A 7519-nucleotide genomic window follows, 5' to 3' on the forward strand; every position below is an offset into this window, starting at 1 on the left:
AAAGCAAAACAAAACAGAAAAAGTATTTGTTGAAGTGTTTAATGTTTTTTGAAACTCAGGGATGTCACATTATATTCTTTGTCTTTTATTAAATGTAAGCAAATGGGAAAGTTTCTTTAAAAAAAAAAAAACCAGCCCGCAGCAAGGAAACGCTCCAGTTGGCCGTTTTTTCGTGGCCTGTTGCACAGCCCTGAGAGCAATTTTCCAGGTGGCTTTGATCTCAGAAACAGCCAGGGTGGCTCTTTCTGAGCACCCTTCACCTCTCTTTCTTCAGGCTTATGCAGCGTCACGGCCTCCCGCTGGCCTTTCGCGCACTGGAAGCTCTGGACACGGCGTGGACTTGGATCAGCTACGTGGCCGGATGGTTCTGCAGTCTATCCCTAGGTTGTTTAAAAATCTTACCCTGGACATGCATCGTTGCAAACAAGAGCAACAAGGTTTCGAGGGACACTTCCACGAGATGTCCATCTAGCTGCAGGCAGGCAGCTGTCCCAGCTGAGGCAGGCGACGCCTCTCCAGGTGCGGTGGCAGGTGCAGTGCTCCGCCCTGCGTGGGCTGCAGGAGGAGCCGAGGGAGGCCGGGAATCCCTGGAATCGGAGCTCCGGTGCCGCCGCAGTCCCCTAGCTGGGGAAGAGCCCGGCCGGAGCCGGGAGCCTGCGGGGGAGGGGAGAAGGGCGCCACACCTGCGGCCGCAACCTGGTTTCCCAGCGCCATCTCGTGGGCACACCTGGGACTGCCACCCAGACGCCCGCCCTTGGGAAGGACAGGTGAAAGGTGCTCAAAAAAATGCCACCCTGACCGTTTCTGAGATCAAAGCCACCTGGAAAACTGCTCCCTGGGCTGTGCAACAAGCCACAGGAGCACGTCCTTGCTGCGCGCTTCCGGCGGGCTGACGCCGCTCTTGCGCTCCACGCTGAGCACCGATGTAATCACTGTTTGCAAGCTGTGTCTCCTCCAGCTGGTTAGCGGACGCGCCGCCCCGTTATTAAATGCTTGATTCTCACTGCGACTCTTAATTATTTCCTTTTTGAGCAAGAATTAAACGGAAACGAGTGGTAGCGCGTGTTGTATACCTGGGCAGCAGGCACCACTGCTCATAGATTGCTTCCTTCCAACTTGACAGTGACAGCTACGGTTACGCAGTAGGCCTCAGAAGACCCTTTGTACAGATAGGAAAACTGAGGCAGCGTGTGCTGAGCGACACCAGGCTGAGTCAAGGGCGAAGCCGATCGCCCTTTCCCGTGTGCCGCATCCGGCAGTGGTTCTTATTTGTAGTACTGGCTGAGGGCGGGCAACCGGAAGTGCAGACGCCCAAGAACAACCTTCACAGCCGCAGATCTGAGTGGTGGCGAATAACGGAGCTCAGCTGTCAACAGCCGGGACTGTTCTGTTGTTTTCAGGCAACGATCGTCACCAAATACATCCCCCTCGTTGTCTCGGAGGCGCGACGCCCAAGCACGACGCCCTCAAGGCTGCCGTTCAGCGCTCGTCACCCAACAAAGCCGAACTCCTCCAGAGCAGAAATCTCTGATGGCTGCGCTGCAGGAGGATGCTTCCGCAGCGCGGGTCATAAATATTAATGACATTGACAGAGCCTTTAAAAATGCGTCGCTTCTTCCCCACCCCACCCCACCCCCCCGCCACGGAAGGGCCCGCATCCGTCCACACCGCGTCTCAGACTGAGGACCACCAGTCTCCGTGAGCTTGCTTGGCCGGTCCACGCTTCCCTTTCACCTTCAGAAATTGGACATCGCCGGAGGCTGGGCTTTCTTCTCCCGTCCACTTCGCTGACTTTGGTTCGTCCTCCAAAAAACAATCCTTTTATGCTGCTATTTTATAACGTGCACCAGGAAGCAGCGTAACATCCAAATCCAGTTACAGGGCCATCGCGGGGACAGGGCTGCTAAATGTCCCCACGGTGTCGCCTGCCAGGTGAGCCCCGCCTCTCCAGCTCGGCCATTAGTGCCCACAGCCGCCCTGACTAGCGGTGGCTTTCATCTCCTCCAACAAAGGTGGTTATTTCTGGCCATTTGTACAGTATACTCACTGGACAAACATTGTCCTTGACGGTTTAAAATTGCTCCTTTCGGCTGTGAGCAGAGGGATCAATCCGGGGAAACCATGTGTGTGTAAGGGGCAGCCGCTGCCTGCAGATGCCACGAGACGGATCCAACTCTGACTTACTCTGGGTGCCTCAGGCCACCTGTTATGCTTGGGCTCTGCTGTGAATCCTGATGACGAACTTCTCTGGGGGTGGGGGAGAGGTGCGCTGGTCTCCTGGGTAGGGAGGCTTCCAAGTCAGGGTCCACCAAAATGACTTCCAAGGACAGCAAAACTGGGTTGCACCTGGGCCCCATGCCCAGTCAACAATCCTGAGTGTGACTCAAAGCAGCCTCGGGCGTGGGGGAGGGGCGTGCCCAGAGGGTGACCACCACTGCAGGTGTCGCCTGCATGGAGACAGGCCGTGTGCAGTGGCTGAAGTGTCCTCCTGTGTTCTCGCCACCCAGAACCCCACAGTGTGGTCTCATTTAGAAACAGGGCTTTACGCACATACTTGTCTGAGTTTCCACTGGATTGAAAGAGACCCTACTGGATGACTGGCGTTTTTATTAAGGAGACACACACCTACACACACATACACACACACACACACACACACACGAGTGTGACAAAGGGATGGCCATGAGGTAACCTAGGTCCGCTGGAAGAGCAGGAAGGAGACCCTGGTACCTCGGGTGGCGCAAGTCCCTCCCGAGCCCTTGGTCCCAGACTCCTAGGCTCCAGAGCTGCGGGACAGGGCATCCCTGCTGTCCTGCCCATGTGCAACAACTTCTTGCTGCAGCTCGCCGAGGTGGACAGGGCTCCCTGCCAGGCCAGGGCTCCACCTGCCCAGACGGTGCACGGTTGCCCGCCCCCAACCCAGATGGGCCTTCCAGAATGTCGTAGGAGAGAGTGGAAAGAGACAGGGCAGGAGCGAGGAGAGGGGAAAAGAAAGAAGGAGGGAGGGAGGGAGAGAGGAAGGCAGGGAAGGAGGGAGAGAGAGAGCAGGACGACGGAGAAGGAAGGGAAGGGGAGAGAGAAGAGGGAAGAAATGGAAGCCAACCAGGTATTGGTCCACGGGAAAATGTCCCCTATAATTCATATCTGGATGTTCGCAAGCCTCCACCCACAGAGGCCTGGTGCCACAGCCAGCTAGTGCGGGGAAGTGGCACTGGGGGCGGGGCCTGGCCGTAATCCACTCCCTCCCCACTCCTCCCTCCCCCTCTGCTTCCTGATTGATCCCCCTGAGGCAGCAGCTCCCCTCTGCCAGGCTCTTTCTCCACTTCTTCCTGCCTTGGAGCCCAGAGACCATGCACACAAATCGTGAACCAAAGTAAACCTCTCATCCTTAAGTTTCAGGTAGTGGGTGTCATGTCCCGGCAATGAGAAAGTAACCAAGACATCGCCCCAAAGCCTGCAGAGCAGCTACAGCAGAATCCTGCAGAGAAGCTCATGGGCAGTGACCAGGGTGGCTCCATTTGTGCTGGCCCCAGGAGGCCTCCAAGATGGCTGGCAGAACGTACCGCAGCAGACCTGTGCCTCAGGCCACGCTGCAGCCTGAGTGGGACAAAGTGGCTCCTGCGGTCACACCCATGTGCATGAAGTGGACACACAGGCTAAGACTGCAGCCGAACACTGCAGGTAACCAAGAGGGTGAAGGTTGGCTCACTGGAGAAGGCAAATGCCGCAGAGGGCAGCCAACCAGAAGGCATGGAAGCCTTATCTGTAACATTTTAGAAAAATGGAACCAGCTGTTCAAAGCCATCTAAACCACTGCCCACTTACGACGTCCATGCCGTGACAGCCCCAAGGGGCTTACGGATGCCTGCTACCATCCTTTGCAGCAAATGTCCTCATGTGCCCAGCCGGGCTCAGGGCTGGAGGCTGCAGGGACAGAGGCAGCTCACTCAAGTCCCAGCAACATAGGAAGAAAACTGGAGGAGGAAGGGGCACAAGGAGGCAGCAGGAGGGAAGGGAATAGTGGGCCAGCCATCTCCCCTGGGAGACTCCCAGGAATCACCACAAGCAGGGAAACTGAGGCACAAGGCTGCTGTTGAGGGTCAGTGTCAGGATTTAAACTCGGCACCAGCATCCACGTCCTGCAGTGCACTGCCCACGCCTGAGGGGCTCTCTGGGATCGCAGCTCTGAGGCACACTAGTTGGCCCAAATCTCTGCTGCTCCTGTGAACAGGAATAGGAAGTCTGTGTCCTGCTGCGGGAAGAGCACCCACGCTGAGCATGACTGACCTCTTCCACACCCCGTGCTAGGCGAGCACAGAGCTGGGGGTCTTTTCAGGGTCACCAGCATCCCATCTCTAGGGGGTAACAGGCAGCCAACTGCTGTCTTCAAGATCTTCTCAGGGACCTGGAGAATGAGCCAGGGCAGCACGCACAAAGGCCCTGGGGTAGAAGAGGGGCTGCAGAGAGGAGGCCTGAGGATGGTAAACGCTGGATGCCTGTGTAACCGCACAGAGGGGAAGTTCACGCGGAGCACGGAGCAGCCGCCAGGGGGCTTCAAGCCTAGCAGAGCCGCAGGGGCTTGGAGTGGGCACGCTGGCCCGAGCTACCAGGGAGGGCTCGTGAGGGTCTGCACTTTCTGTGCTGCTGATTGGATTAGACCACCGCGCCCCACCCCAAGTAGGTACGCTTACACACACGCACACGTACAGGTGTGCACACAGACTCTTCTGTGGCTGCAGCTTCCCACTGCGCACAAAACCAAGCCCACCCAGGCTCTTACCCTAGGGGCCACGGAATGAGTCTGCTGTTGGAATTGGGGGGGTCTATGACAGTCCATGGGAAAACACACACTTACACACACAAATGCACGTATGCACCTGCAGGCACACATATACACACAGGGAGAGATACGTGCACACACAAACACACACATGCACACATACGGATACACACAAATACCTACTCATGCATAAATACAAAAGCACAGACATGCTCAGATACACCGACACACAAGGACACACACACGCTCACATGCACGCGCACATCTTTATCTACGTTCGCCTCCACCTGAAGTTGGACTTTTCTTTTGATGCCGAATGTGTACCAAACACCGGGATGGCGTGAGCAGTGCAGGGGACGTCCACGGACCACTTCCGCCCCCCAGCACCGTGCCAGGATGCGTTAGGCTGTGCGCAGCCGGTTTCGTTCTGAGTCAGTGTACACCCAACACTGTGCAGTACTACAAATATCCTGGGTCACAGATTTGCTTTTGTAAATACTGGTCAATGACTGCATCTCAGTCTAACTGGTTAGCTTACTAATTTCCTGAAAATCATGCACCTTTCTAAGACTCCAGGCTGCTGAAGTCTCCACAACCCAAAGAGGGAACACCACCGCGTCCTGATGGGGAAGACTCCGGAGCCAGGTGCCCGCAAACATTTATTCCCCCTGTAGGCCTGGGCCATTGCACAAGCTCCACAGGCTGCTGTGAGTGCCGGAGGTGTTAGCTCGCGGCAGGACACAGCGGCCGGCGGGACACGGCGCCCCAAGACGCGTCTGTCCTTGTCCCAGAACCTGGGCCCGGGCTGCCCAGGGTGGAGAAAGGGACTCCGCAGGTGAAGGAATCCAGGGCCTCGAGAGACAGAGAGCTATTACTTGAGCTATTACTGCAGCAACAAGAAGCTAACACTGACGCAGCTGGGGAGAACTGAAGTCCAGAAGACTGGACCGGCGGAATGCTGGCCGCACACACGCCCCTCGCTCCAGCTTCTCGCGCGCGGCGGGCCTGTCTGCCTGTTTTCCTCCTTCTGCTTGAAGGTGCGCACGGTTCCCTCGGCCTGGAACACTCTTCCTCGTGATTTCTGCAGCGGGCTCTTCTTTCTCATCCACTCCCCCAGGGCGAATATCAGATCCCCAGAAGGCTGTGTTCCCGGCCCTCTGCCGCGGCCCACAGCCATCGCCGGCTCCCTGTCCTCCGCCCAAGATGTCCATCGCTCCTGAAAAGAGGGACCCCGTGCGGCCGCAGCGTTTGCCAGCCTGCTCCCCAGTGCGAGCAGAGGCGCTGGGGCCCTGGCCTCCTCTGGAAGGCCGCTGGCACGGTCGGCACACAAACACTGGCTGCAACAAAGCAGCGATTGTGCCCCGGCCGTGCCGCCAGGTTCCAGGCCAGCGCGACTAAAAAAGAATCTGATTATCTGCCTCTCCAGCCTATGCTGAGCCCGTGTTCCCAGTTGCCTAGATACTCACCCAGTGCGTGCATTTTTTTTTTATTCCAACCTTTTTGAAAGATAATGTGCTTTTTATCTACATGTGCAGAGCTAGGCTTTTTAGTTTTAAGAACTGCGGTTGAATGGTGGGCTGCAGTCCTAAACTCCAAGCCACCCACGGGAACAAATCTCTGAGCTCAAAGCTCAGTAATTGGACAGAAAACCCAAGAAAAGGAACACTGTGGAGGGGAAAAAAGAAAACATGTGCTTTCAGAGGGAAAAAGAAAAAAGGAAAGAAAAGAGACACGCTAGTTAGCATTTTCCAACTGCACAGAGCACAGCAGAAATAACACAAAGATTTGAAAGATGTTGCAGAAAACAGTGTTAGTATCCAGGGCTGTGACCCTCTCTCTCAACTGTCCTGGTAAGAAGGGTCTTCTGAAGTTTTTGACTAAACGTGCTGCTTTCCTGGCATTCAAACATTAGACAGAAACGTCTTTCAAGGCCTAGTGATTTCAACTTCAAATTTTTCATCAATTCCACCGTCTCTCTATACAATAGAAAGTAATCTACCTGGAAGGTGATGTATGCTAAATAACAGGTGAATGAGATGGAGGGAGGGAGGGAGGGAGGGAAGAGTGGATGGATGGAGGGAGGGAAGGATTGAGGGAGGGAGGGGGAGAGAGGGAGGAAAAGAGGGAGGGAGGGAGGAAAAGAGGGAGGGAGGCAGGGATGGATGAAGGGAGGGAGGGAGAGAGGGAGAGGGAGGGAAGCAAGGATGGATGAAGGGAGGGAGGGAGGGATGTAAGAGTGGATGGGTGGATGGATAGATAAACGGATGAGTGGGTAGATAGACGGATGCATGCATGCATGGGTGGATGCATGGGTGGGTCCATGGATTCATGAATGGATGGATGAGTGGAGGGCAGAATAAATGGATGTCCAGATGGATGGATGCATAAGTGGACTGGTGGGTAGACAGATGGACTCCTGTATGCTTGGGTAGATGCATAGATGGAGAGATGGATGGATTCGTGGATGAATGGATGGACAGACAGACAGATGGATAAATGGATGGATGGGTCCATGGATTCATGAATGGATTGATGAGTGGAGGAATGGATAAATGGCCATGTGACCCAGCTCCAAAGGGCTTAAGGAGGTCCACTCATGTATCCACCCATGCATGCATCCATTTATCTACCCAATCCACTTATCCATTTATCTATCCACCCACCCATCCACTCTTTCATCCCTCCCTCCTTGCCTGCATCCACCCCTCCATCCATCCATCCCTCCATCCATCCCTCCCT

The sequence above is a fragment of the Octodon degus genome, unplaced genomic scaffold (assembly GCF_000260255.1).
Source record: "Octodon degus isolate 3935 unplaced genomic scaffold, OctDeg1.0 scaffold00076, whole genome shotgun sequence".
NCBI classification, from domain to species: domain Eukaryota; kingdom Metazoa; phylum Chordata; class Mammalia; order Rodentia; family Octodontidae; genus Octodon; species Octodon degus.